The sequence below is a fragment of the Tupaia chinensis genome, unplaced genomic scaffold, assembly GCF_000334495.1.
Source record: "Tupaia chinensis unplaced genomic scaffold, TupChi_1.0 Scaffold000265_1, whole genome shotgun sequence".
Lineage (NCBI taxonomy): Eukaryota > Metazoa > Chordata > Mammalia > Scandentia > Tupaiidae > Tupaia > Tupaia belangeri.
This window is the reverse complement of record NW_006159745.1, coordinates 905,869-919,176: the sequence shown is the minus strand read 5'-3', so window position 1 is coordinate 919,176 and position 13,308 is coordinate 905,869. Positions and strand designations below refer to the sequence as shown.

General features: G+C 34.9%; 1 pseudogene; it reads right to left on the bottom strand.

Moving 5' to 3' along the window:
• Positions 1-6,224: 6,224 nt before the first annotated feature.
• Positions 6,225-8,813, bottom strand: LOC102486853 (corepressor interacting with RBPJ 1 pseudogene; annotated as a pseudogene).
• Positions 8,814-13,308: the final 4,495 nt, after the last annotated feature.

Here is a 13,308-nt window from a genome sequence, read left to right as displayed (position 1 = left end):
AGGGGAGTATGGTCCTTTAACACATGCTGCATTTGAATCCGTACATAATAACACAAAGCAGGAGGATTTTAATGGTATAACATTCTTTGATTCATTCATTCACTCATTCTTCCACTTGCCAGACATTATGCAAATAATAGAATACAAAGAGAATAAAATACTGCTTCATCCCCAAAACCATTATCCAGTAATCTAAAAAACAAATTATACTGAGTTAAATGAACTATTAAAATTCAATATAATCACAATAAATTTTAAAACAGTAATCTCTTTATCCTCTGCCCCATAGCTTAAAACTGCACTCCATATGTTTCAGAGACAATATTTACTTCAAGAGTTTGTACGTACGTCACCAAGTGATTTACCCACACGTCAAAATGAAATAATAAACAAAAGCTAAAACAAAATTTATTGAAGATGGAACTAAATTATCTAAATTATCCAGCCTATGTATTTATTTGTCTTTAGTTAATTCGGACTATTAGCTTATGAGACAGCCACACTAACATATTTTTAAGTAACAATCAAACCACTTCTCAAAATCACTATTAAATTTCCACAGGGTAAAATAACTCATGTACGAGCTGATTCTCATAGTTTCTGAAGGTGTTATTTAATGCAAAGTAATTGTAGTTGCTTAACTATAGATATATAACACAGATATATGCAAAGATAAATAAAAATTAATTTCTTCAACCAGTAAACCTACTTAATAAAGTATTTTTTCAAAGTGGATAAAAAAAAATAAAGCCCTGCCCCCCCTTTGTCATTTTATTTAGATGTTTTTGCCTTAGGGTGCATGTGCTCTCTGGAGAGAGAGAGAGAGACAGAGACAGAGACAGTGAGAAGAAAAAGTGAGAAATCACCCCCAGGGGGTATGGCAATGCCATTCCCTTCTCCTCCACTCTCTTTCCAGGATCTTAGGCACACATGCATTCACACCTGGCATGAGTTTCGAGTTGCCAGGTCCAAGACTCAACCATAGTCAGTCACGGGGGAGTCCAGTGTCATAACTGCTATGCCATCTGCTGGCCCCAAATCTAAACCCTTTTAGAAACTCACCATTTCTGATAATATGTGCATGGACGGTCAGATCCTTGATACCCAGTTGTGAGACAGTGAAGCAGTCGAGTGTACAGAAATAGTGCAAAATATTAGACAGGACTAGAATTCTGGCTCAGTCAATGCTGATTATTAATTAAGGATTCCAGAATAGTTCTGAACTTTGATTTTCTTCTCTATAGAATGGAGTTATTAAAGCATACCTAATACAACCTTCAAATCCTCATTTAATTTTCAAATGAACGTTTCATGACAGGCATCATACCCATTTAATAGAGATGAAACCTTAGTCATAGAGAATCGAAATGGTCTTAAGAGATATACATGTGGTCTGTGGGAAAAACAGACTGTTTATTCCTTCACACTAAGTGTTAAAATACTTAAAACAAATCTTCTTAGCCAATACAATGAAATAATAGTGCAAAGTATTTTTTTTATAAATTTTGCTAGAGGGCAAGTATACCTGCCCGAGATAGAAGGCTAGTGAAAGGGAGAAATTACCACCTCCACCACACCACACCCCAAGGAGGAGAATGGTCATACTATGATCCCTCTGCTCACTCTCTTTCTCTCTCCCTCCTTTCAGGTTCTTTTGCACTCATGTTCATGTACCCAGAATATTTCTCAAACTGCCAAGTCCAGGACTCAACTCAGAGGTCAGCCATGTTCATTCAGTGGTCTCAACCATCAGGCTATAGTGATGTCTAATTAATATAATTAGCATTTTAATTTTAGTTCTTTCTTTCCATGGGAGAGAAACAGAATGGGAAGGAGAACGAGAGAGAAGCACTCTCAACAGATTTGCATCCCACTATCCTCCCTGCAGCCTTCCCAGTCTGCTAGGATTATGGGCACATATGCACATGCCAATGTGGACAAGTTGACACAGGAACAAACCCCAGTCTTCCATATGGCTTCCAGCATTGCAGAGCATTGCACTATTGCTATGCCATCACAGCTGGGCCTATATTACCATTATTTCATTTTTTGCTGTTACTGTTGTTGTTGTTAGATATTGGTTAGATATTGGCAAAAGGTTTTTTATTATTATTATTATTATTTTTATCTTTTGTAAATGTGTTTCCATGAGACTCACTCTATTGGTAAGAGTAAGACACTGTAAAAAGAGATTCCAAAATGCAGTGACTAAAGTAGCTAGTTTATTTATCTTGTATATTGCATCTCACCAATGGACAGATCAAAGCCATCCAGGCAGATATGCCGTCCACAATGTGTATCCTCATCTCAAGTTCAAGTTTCCTCTATGTCTCAGTCATAAAAAGGGGAAAGGAAAAAGGGGGCACATGGCTAATTTTTTAAGGCTAAAACTGAAAAATGTCAAACATTCTTTCTATCTGTAACCCATTGATAAAATTGATAATACTTGCAAAACAGCAAGGTATGCAAGGGTTAGAAAATAGAGTCTTTTATTAAGGTGGTCTATGTGTGAATACAACTTTTGTAATAACAGAAAGGAACAACAGACATTAAACAGCATTTAACATTCTTCCATGTTTATCCTTCAATGGAGATGCAGCTATTCAATACCTGGTAAGTACATGCATGATACTTTAGGTGTGAGGTTTATAAAATGATACTTCAGTACACTTGTAGGCACTGTTTAGTTTGACAAGAACTTTAGTGTTCATATTAAGAAATCAACACTACTTTGCTCCCATTTAAACCTAATATTAAAATGCCATGAAGTGAAAAACTCAGACAAATCCCATGAATAATATTAGACTAATGCTGATTCTTCTGCATAATGATGTAAAGATACTAGAGTTGGTGCAAGATACATAGAGACTGATATTGTGTTTAATAGGTCTACACTGGTCAGATACTCCACACGCAACACACAAGCGTGTGCTTCCCAGCAGGGTGCAGGATATGCAGCTTGCCCTCACACTTGTTCTTGCAGCACTACCAGAGTATGCATGCCTGTCTGAGCACATGGTTCCTGCTGCTTTTCACTACCTGTTTGCTAATCATATGGGCTAGAGCTCATTTCTAGTGAGTCCGGTCACTGCAGGGTGTAGAAACCTGAAAGAATGTGGAATTTAATAGAATTTATGTCAATTTGTAGGTCATTTTATGCTGCTGAGAACTTTAGAATATATTATAATATTTATTCATATTTGAAAGAATGTGAAGTGCCATTTTTACTGCTCAGTGAAAAATAGTATATTCTGGCCTCATTATGTCTCACACCAAAATGAATTCCATGGTCCCAGTATTTGGCTTCTGCTAAAAGCCTAAGTGAGGAAGGCAACAATGGTTAAACTTACCGTGTCTCTTCCTTAAAGTGTTAACTTTTATCTTCTTTCTTTTCTTTGAGTGTCTTTTATTCATGATAGCACATGTGCATTCATGAGAGAGAGAGAGAGAATCACCTTTTGTAACCAGTCAGAATTAGGCTAAATAAGAAAAACTTAGTGCTCTAAGGCATATTGATAGCTAGTATTTAGAAATAATGTTTCCCAGTAAAAATAGTTTGGGGATATCTTATTAAGTCAAGTTAAACAAGTTCTTTTAAGTCAAATTTTCTGCGTGAGGAAGGCAACAATGGTTAAACTTACCGTGTCTCTTCCTTAAAGTGTTAACTTTTATCTTCTTTCTTTTCTTTGAGTGTCTTTTATTCATGATAGCACATGTGCATTCATGAGAGAGAGAGAGAGAGAATCACCTTTTGTAACCAGTCAGAATTAGGCTAAATAAGAAAAACTTAGTGCTCTAAGGCATATTGATAGCTAGTATTTAGAAATAATGTTTCCCAGTAAAAATAGTTTGGGGATATCTTATTAAGTCAAGTTAAACAAGTTCTTTTAAGTCAAATTTTCTGCATTTCTAATATATTAATGTGCATTGAAAGTCTTTAAGACAATATAGTAAGCAGAATTTCTCCTTTGTATTTTGAACAGTATCTCTTAAAACTATTGTTCTTTGGATCAACTTTAGAAAATTTTTCTTTTAACACACTAAAACTAATTTGCATAAGACATATTCTATCTTAGGAGAATCTTGCTAGAAATGGAGATGAATTAAGGGTAAGAATTAAATACCTGTATCCCTCAGTCTACTCACATACAATAACCTTCTTTCATTATTTAAAGTTTTACTTTTTTCATTTTAATATGATTTAAAAAGTAACTATCTACTTATATTTCTCTATTATTTTCTTATCTTTCCATTCTCTCATTCATTTTTCCCTATTGGGAATTTTGAGCTAAAAGTCCTTTCTTTGAGAAATTAATATTCTCTTTTCTTATCACTCATTACAAAACATCTTCCCTATAATATAAACACTAGAAAGAGAAAAACTGAGTGTCATATCAAGAGGTGCTCAGGTCATAAAAATCGTAAACTAATGGTAGGGATCAAAAATGTAAAACATGGTAATATAAACAGACTTTTATAGAACAAACTTTATTTTGCCAGGACTTTAATTCTTTCATGCAAATATAAAATCAGAAGGAGAGAAAAGCTGCATGCATGGATTGTGCAAAGGCTTATGTCCTCCGATATCTGCCAAGGACACACCGTGCACCTGGGAAATACACTAGAACTAGAGCTGGCCTTACCTGCGAGGCACCCACTCCTGTATTGAGCTAACAAAGACTATTCCAGTGGGCTTAGAAAATAGAAATCGCAGCAAGGAAATAGAAGCTCATCTAAAGGTAACTATTATGCGTTCTGGAATGAGACAACCATAATCTCTCAAAGAATAGGCTGAAAGTGATCTGACAATTTTTGTTGAATGCCAAAGCGACATGCCTCAACACCTTATAAGTTGGCCAACATCGCTAAGGTGTAGTCATGACAAAAGCAGTGAAACGAATATTCTCTTCAGTTTAGACATACAAGAAATGTTGTCAAATCCTCTTCTCTACTGCAAAAGGTTAGGAGGGAGGGAGAAATGCAATTACACAGTTTCCTGACAAACTGCTTCCAAATTTCCCTTCTAAATCGGCCCCATGCTTTCATAATACCTGCAATTACAGAAACATAGGATTGCATTAGTGACTGTATAACAAGTGAAACAAATAGTCACTTGTCAATTCTTATCTCCTTTGACCTTTTGTGGCATTTGGTAATGTTAAGTTTCTACCTACTAGATGAAATGTCCTCCTCTTTAAACTTCCTCAAAATTGGTTTGTTCTTTTCTTTCTCTACTTGTAATATTTTTTCTTATTTTATTTATTTATTTATTTATTTTGGTTCTCAGATGCAGAGGAGTGAACTACTTATATTTATTATTATCTATATATTTAACATTTCTTATCATTGGAAAGATATATCTAGTATGCCTATATGTCCATTCACATGTAGGTAAATATTGAGTTATTATTTTGTATCTTTTTATTTCTATTACAGATTCTTATCCTCCTTAACTCCAATAGCCAAAAGTTCCTTTTGTATAGAAAAATATGTCATGACTTTTTGTAGACCTAATATATTGGATATGTTTCATTGAATTCTTCTAAAATATGCAATTTGACTAATTTTGTTAACTTACTTAACTAATATTGCATTAGACTCTTGTGTTTTGCTTCCCCCTTTTTTTAAAAAATTAAAATAGAGCTTTTTCATAACAGCATATAGCATAGCAGTTATATCACTGTACTCCAGCATGGTCGACCAAGGATTGAGTCATGGACCCAGAGTCTTGAAAATCATGCCAGGTATGTATGCAAGCATACCCAAGATTCTGGGAGGAGAATGGAGAGAGATTGCTGTGTGGCCATCCCCTCTAGGGGCCGATTTCTCACTTTCCTTCTCAGTCTCTCTCTCTCTCTCTCTCTCTCTCTCATAAGAGTATGCACCCTAAGGCAAAATTCTCTTAAAAAAATAAAATAGAGCTTTTTTATTAGAATTACAATAGAACATAATTTAGCTCTTGCTAAAGGTACTCAGTAAAATAGTGGAGATATTTTACTCCTGGGTGATTGGTAAGTACGTCTCTTTTAATATCTCTACTTCTGTTTAGCTTTTCTGTCACCATAGCATGTTTATGCTTTCCTGAGCGTTTTCTGTTCAATTTTTTTCTGTATGTGTCTGTGCCATGGCACCTGGTGTCATTCCTTCTATTCCTTCCTTCACTGGGACTTCATTGTGGCCATTTTCCCCCTCTCCCTTTGCTTATAACTGTCATGACTTGTGCTTCAGTTTCTCCTACCCCTCTCATCCCTGGTGTGACTTCTGCTGCTCCTCTTATTTCTGTCAGATTTCTCTCTTCTCTCGTCTGTGATAATGGCTTCTGGACTTTTTGTCTTCACCAGAGTGGCTCTATTTGCTATTCTCCCCATAACGCTCTTGTTTTCTTTTCTTAGACTCTTTCTCCTTTGAATTACTTGTGATTCCTTGAGCACTTGTGTTTCTGTCTTCTCTTTTCTGTTTTTCTTCTTCTTCTTCTTCACCTTCTTTTTCTTTTCTTTGTTGTTACTCTCACAGATGCTCTCTGAAATCCTACTAGAGGAAGAGGAGGAAGACTTGTTTTTGTTTCTGTGTGTATGTGTGTGTGTGTGTGTGTGTGTGTGTGTATGTGCGCACGCACGCCTTATTTCTGCTCTGCTAAAACTTTTCTTTCTCTTTTCTTTGTCATTTCTTTTTTCTTTTTCAAGTCCATCCAATTTTCTAAGAAATTTCTTCTGTTGTTTGGTTGTTATTGACTTCAACAATTCAGCTTCAGATTCTTCTTCGCCCTCATTTGCAACATACTCCTGTGATGGGTCATTTACATTCGAGTTTCTCCTTGGTATATTTTGTTTCAGGGCAAACTCACTATTTCACGTCTCTGCTTTTAGCTCTGAGAGGTCAACAATTGCCCAGAGCTATCAGTGGGAACTGAACTTGCATTGATCCCAGAAAGACCGAGCAAAGGATATTCTCTATCTGCATTGTCATGACCCCATTTGTGACACAAAATGCACTGTATATTTTGAATTTGAATCCCAAAGGGCTGATATCTAGTTATCATGTCATCTTAGGCATATTTTTCTCATGGGGCTCCTTTCTGCCATTCAAATTTGCATTTAGTCTCTCCTTCTGTTTCGTTTTTCTCTTTGTTTTCTTTTTAGCTCCTGAAGGGGCCTCATACATGAAATTAAGGCCATTCTTTACACGTTCATCTCTCACAAGCAATATGTTATCATGTGATCCTTGTTCTTAAAGATATTGTTATAGTAATTCTTGGTTCCTCTTAGAATTTGATATTTTTTTTGTTTCTCTTTTGATATTGGATTTGGAAGCCGGATGACATGAAATTGGCAAAGGATTTCCCTATCTTGTAGCTGGACTTGGGGAAGGTAGTTGTAGATGTCAGCAATATAAACAATCTTTAGCACTTTTCTTCCTTTTCCTTTTGTTTGTTTTTTTATTTCTTTTCTTTTGACTCACCATTACGTATTTAAGATGCAAACATGTTGCTTTCCATACATTGAACTAGGTCTTTCAAACTACATGATATTCTACAGAGTATCCATCAGATTTTGTAGGATGTGCTGCAAGGAAAATTTTACAAAATATATAATAACATACAAACACAAATGTTTAATTAGTATTTGTGTTACATGTTGTGTCTCTGCTCTATAGCCTCTTAGGACTGAGATCTAGGTTTAAGGAAAAGGCCCTGTATAGAATATTGCCACTCTGTGACAGAAGAAAAAATAAAATACAGAGGAACCATGTTATATTTGGTCTATTTTCTGCTTATAAAGTGTACTAGTCATATTCACTCATATTTCAATAGCCAATGTAAGTCACATATCCAAATGTGATATGATGGGATGAGATATATAATCCTCTCACAGAATGGGTCCAATCTAAAGGCCTTCACAAGGAGGACAGTTTAAAGTTCCTTCTTTACAGTGACTATTTTGATGATCATATATCTATCACACATGCTATGTACTCAACACACTATCCTTTTCTCCATATGTAAGCACGTGGTCTATCTCTAACTTCCATGTTCACAGATGCCAGGTTGATAAATACCCCTTACTTGCCTCATAAGTATCATGTGAGTATTTCTCTGGAAATTAAATTCAGGAAGTAAAATTACGAAGTTACAGTTATAAATAGAGAAATTGAATAAAAATTGTGAGATCATGCTGCAAGGTAACTATGAAAGATCATACTTTCACTGTTAGTTCATAAAAGCATTTGATTTTCAGGGGCCAGCAGTTGGTATAATGGCTATGTTGCTGGACTCCCATGTAGTTGACCGTGGTTTGAATCCCAGACCTTGTGGCTTAAACTCATACCAGGCACGTGTGCATGCATCCCCAAGTTCCCGAGAGAAAAATGGAGGGGAAGGAATTGTGGCATGGTCATCCCCCTGGGGGGCAATTTCTTGCTTTCTGTCTTTCTCTGTCTTTCTGGAGAGCACACACGTCCTATAGCTAAAATCTCTCCAAAAAAAGAAAAAGAAAAGAAAGGAAAAAAAAGCATTTGATTTCCTATATGATAAAATCACTAGTCATTATCCAACTTCATAATTTTTAGAAATTTGAAGGACAAAGAATTTTTTCTTATCACTAAGGATTTTAAATACCTATTCATGTAATTTTTTTCTTTTTCTTACATTTTCAATGTCCTTTGCTTATCCTCAATCTCCACAGACTCTTTAAATAATTTTGTTGTTTCCCCAATTTTATCCTGAGACTTTTGTTTCATCTGCTGAATAATGTCTGCAGAGGTTCTCTTCTTACTTCCATATCTTTAACAACCACTTCCATACGAATAGCTCTCATATTTATCTCTTTGACTCTCAACTGTTAATCATGCTCTGTTAGTCTATTGAATACTAATAGTTCATCCTAATAGTCCTTTGTGCCTCCAGTAGTTCTCTATTATAATCTTCTCTTGGCATTGGCATCAAAATTATCATAAAATCTAGTGCTGATTATATTACATTGCCTTAAAGATATAAATGGTTTTTCAGTTTTTTTAAAGAAAAATATCAAATTCCTTTGGCTCGTAGACATAAACTGACATGATCTGGTCAGCCCGTTTTAAATTTTCTTCTTCACGCATTACCTAACATACATCCCACAACCCATTAGTATTTGCCATAACCTAAAAAGGTGGATATCACCCTATAGTTCGCAAGCTAATCCAGCCCACAACTAGTAAGCACATTTTTGCTGGAACACAACTAAGCCTGTTCATTTATGTATTGCCTACAGCTGATTTCATGCTATGCAATAAAGCTGAAGAATTGCAACAGATATTTCATGGGCTATAAAACTTAAAATATTTATTATCTGGATTAAAAAAAAAAATTGTTTGCCTACTCCTGTCCTAAACACTCAATGACCTAGCCCTCCATGACTGTTATGTTCTCCTTCTCCCATCCTATGTAATAACGAAGTACTTATTCATGCTACCATGTGGATGAACCTTGAAAACATTATACTTAGTGAAATAAGACAATCAAAATGAACCACATATATAATAAGGTTTCTATTTATATTTAATGTCCACCGTTTAGAAATCTATGGAGAAAGAAATAGATTAATGATTATCTAGGGCTGGGGGTGGAGGTGGAAATTTGTTGTAACAGTTAGGGAATATGGAGTTGCATTTTGAGATAATGAAAATATTCTGAAATTGATTTGGTGCTAAATTCACAACTCGAGGTATAGAGTAGAAACCATTAATTGAGCATTTTAAGTGGGTGAAGTGGAAGGTATGTGACTTATATCTAAGTAAAGCCATAAAAATCTCTAATAGATCACCTAAGGGTCTAAGGATCTATCACAAAGGACACTACAAGATTTTTAACTTAATGTAAATCAACATGTTTTATGTTATGTATTATATATTATGTAGACATATGTGTAGCACATTTGAATTTACAACTAAAATAAATTTTGGAGGGAAAATTAGAGCTTAAATACTTACACTAGAAAAGAAAAACATTCAAAGTTGTGATCTAAGTCTTCAATTAGGAAACTAGAAAAAGAAGTACAAGTAAATCAAATTTTGTATAAAAAGGAAACAATATTGATAAGTATTAATTAGTGAAATAAAAATGTACAATGAGAAAAACATTGTTTTATAATCAAATATTTTAATTGATTAACTGTTAGATAGATTGATCAACAAAAGACAAGGGCTTTTGATCAACAAAATTAGATAGGAGTAGTACCAACAGTTAGCGTAATGGCTATGTCACTGAACTCCCATGTAGTCGACCGTGGTTCAAGTCCAAGACCCAGTGGCTTAAACTCACGCTGAGTGTGAATGCGTGCATGCCCGAGATCCCAAGAGGAGAATGAAGAAGGAATTGCAGTGTGGCCAACCCCTCATCGGGGGCTGATTTCTCACTTTCTGAATCTCTCTGTCTGGCCAGCGCACGCACCCTATAGCAAAAACTTCTCAAAAAAAAAAAAATTAGACAGGGGTATTGCTACAGATCTAAAGTCAGCAAAATGATTATGAAGAAATAAGATAAATAACTTTAAGCTATTAAATCAGCAACCGAGATGCAATGGGAAAGTTATTTGAAAATTCAAAATGATCAAAACTGACTTAGACATAAATAAAATAATTTGAATTGCTCTGTATCTATTATAGAAAATAATATGGTTATTTAAACTCTTCCAACAAAGAAAACTTCAAGTTATTTTGACAGCACTCATGATTTCTGCAAAATATTTGAAGCATAATTCATATTAACCTTATACCACATTTTTAGTAAATAGGGGAAGAAGGAACACTTTTTAACTGATTTTATGAGGCCAGCATTATCATTATATTAGAATGGACACAGAAGAAAAAAGTAAATTACAGGCCACATATGAATCTCTAAATTTTTTAATTTTAGGAAATCAAAACCAAAAATACATAAAATGGCAAGTACAGCATACAAATTTTTGGTTTAATCCTATAAATTTAAAGTTGGACTAATCTTCAAAAATTTTAACAATATAGCAGAGGAAATCCATGTGATTATTTCAATGGATGTAGAAAATAGCATTTAACGAAATTAAAGGTCCAGTCAGGATAAGACTCACTGCAAGACAAAAATGGAAGGAAATTTTCTCAACCTAATAAATGTCAAATTTATACTAAATTGCAAAGAATCCAGACACAAATCAGTACATATTACATGAATTCATTTTTATGAATTCATTGATCAAGAAAAAAAAAATCTGTTGTAAAAAACCCAGAACAGTAGTAATTAAGGTATTAGGGGAATTTATTAGATGAAATTCTCTGAATTAAGAAATGTTCTAAATCTCTTGGGGTGTTGTTTATAGAAAGAATACATTTGTCAAAAGACATCAAGATTTTTATTTAAGATTTGTACTTTTTATTATATGTATATTTTATATCAATTTAAGAATTCATAATTCTGTAAAAGATATGTCTACTAGGATTTTGCAGGAAATTTGATATACAGCTAAAAACCATTTCTTATGGGGGAAACAAGATAAATCAGTTACAAACCTTAATAAGCAAAAGGGCTCAAAAATAGCGGCCTGAGTGAGATAAGTAAAGCAGGCACTGCTCATAAAGATTTTTTTTTTAATATGCTAAGCTGAAGTTCATAGATTATATTAGATAAACGAAGGAGCATATCATAGGCAAGAAAAGTATCGATGATAGTTGGATTTAGAGTTTAATGTAATGAGTAAAGAAACAGTAGCAATGAAGCCAGCAGATGGTGTGGTGGTTAAGGCACTGGATATCCACATGGCTTACCGAAGTTTGAGTGCTGCACCCAAGGCTTAAAAAATTATGCCGAGCACATGTGTATGCATGGCCAAAATTCTGAGAGGAGACTTAAGGAAAAGAGATTGTGACAAAGCCATCACCCCTGGGGGGAGATGGGAGGTGATTTCTCACTTTACCTCTGTCTCTCTCTGGCCCATGGCAGAAAAAAAAAAAAAAATTAAAAAAGGAACATTAGTAGCAAATCAGTTAGAATAACACTAGAGTATGTTTGTGTTCACATACTTATATTGGAAATAGCAATAGAATCAAAGGGGAATGAATGAGAGGATAGATACAACACATAAATGGTGACTTTGGGACACAAATGGAGTATTAAGAGGAAAAGAGGAAGAGGAGGTGCATACAACGAAACTGGAGTGGAAAAAACTGTGCAGAATTCTGCCTCAGTCATTCAGCATCATTTTTTATTCCAAGAATCTTGATTTGCCCTCCTGTGAAAGTCTGATCTCTGTCTAGGTGTTTGCTTGAGCTGTGCAAACTAATTCCCATTGCCTGCTGATTTGAGACTAAGTACAAGTTTAGGAGAGGTTTTCAGCTTGTCAATTTCCCCTGCTATGCTCTATGGAGGGCTGTGGCCTGGGCATCATAACCTCACTTAGAGATCTGCATGAGGTGCACAGTTTCTCCAGGGGGTGGTATAGCAAGGTGCAAAGAGTCAATTTATGACACCTTTATGCTCCTAAAAGATCGTATTCAGCCCTATTTGATTTTTATGGACCCAGTGGGAGAGTAAAGGGGATAATGTTCAGGGATACTTTGCATTTAAATGATTCCTTTATTCAAAGAGATTTACAAATGTTATATCATTAAACAAGGCTCCCTTTGAGAAACATTAGAAGTACATACAAAATTGTAATGCCTATTTCACAGTGGGACAATATTATGTGGTTGGGGAAGACAGGCTTAAAGAATGTCATTCAAGAACAGTGCCCACTCAATCAATACGTAACAATAACATGCTATACAGTTTTAGTTCTGTCTCTTCACTAGCTCTAGAATTTTCTAATGAATACTTAGTATCTTTGAAACTATTTATCTTTATTTTCTAAATGGGGATAATACTAACTTTTCTTTCTGTCTCTTAAGTTATGAGCATCAAATTAGACAACATATATAAAAACGGACAGGAAAAGATTGTACAGATGTACAAATGAAGGAAGGAAGGGCTCTTTCTTGTTCATCTGCTATTAGCACATGGCTATTGGCACAGTACCTTGTACAATACAGGCCTGGAATACATGTTGCATTGTTATTTTGAGATAATAAAGTATAAAGAACTTCAAGGCACATAACTCTAAGATTTCATTTTAAACCATATAATTTTTTTTTAGCAAAATCACTTGGTAATCATTCAAGGATTTTTCTTTTCTTTCCTTTTTTTTAGAGAGAGATTTTTACTATAGGGCACATGCACTGTGATGAGACAGAGAGAGACAGAGAGACAGAAAGTGAGAAATCACTCCCCCAGTGGGAATGGCCATGCCACCATCGCTTCTTCATTCT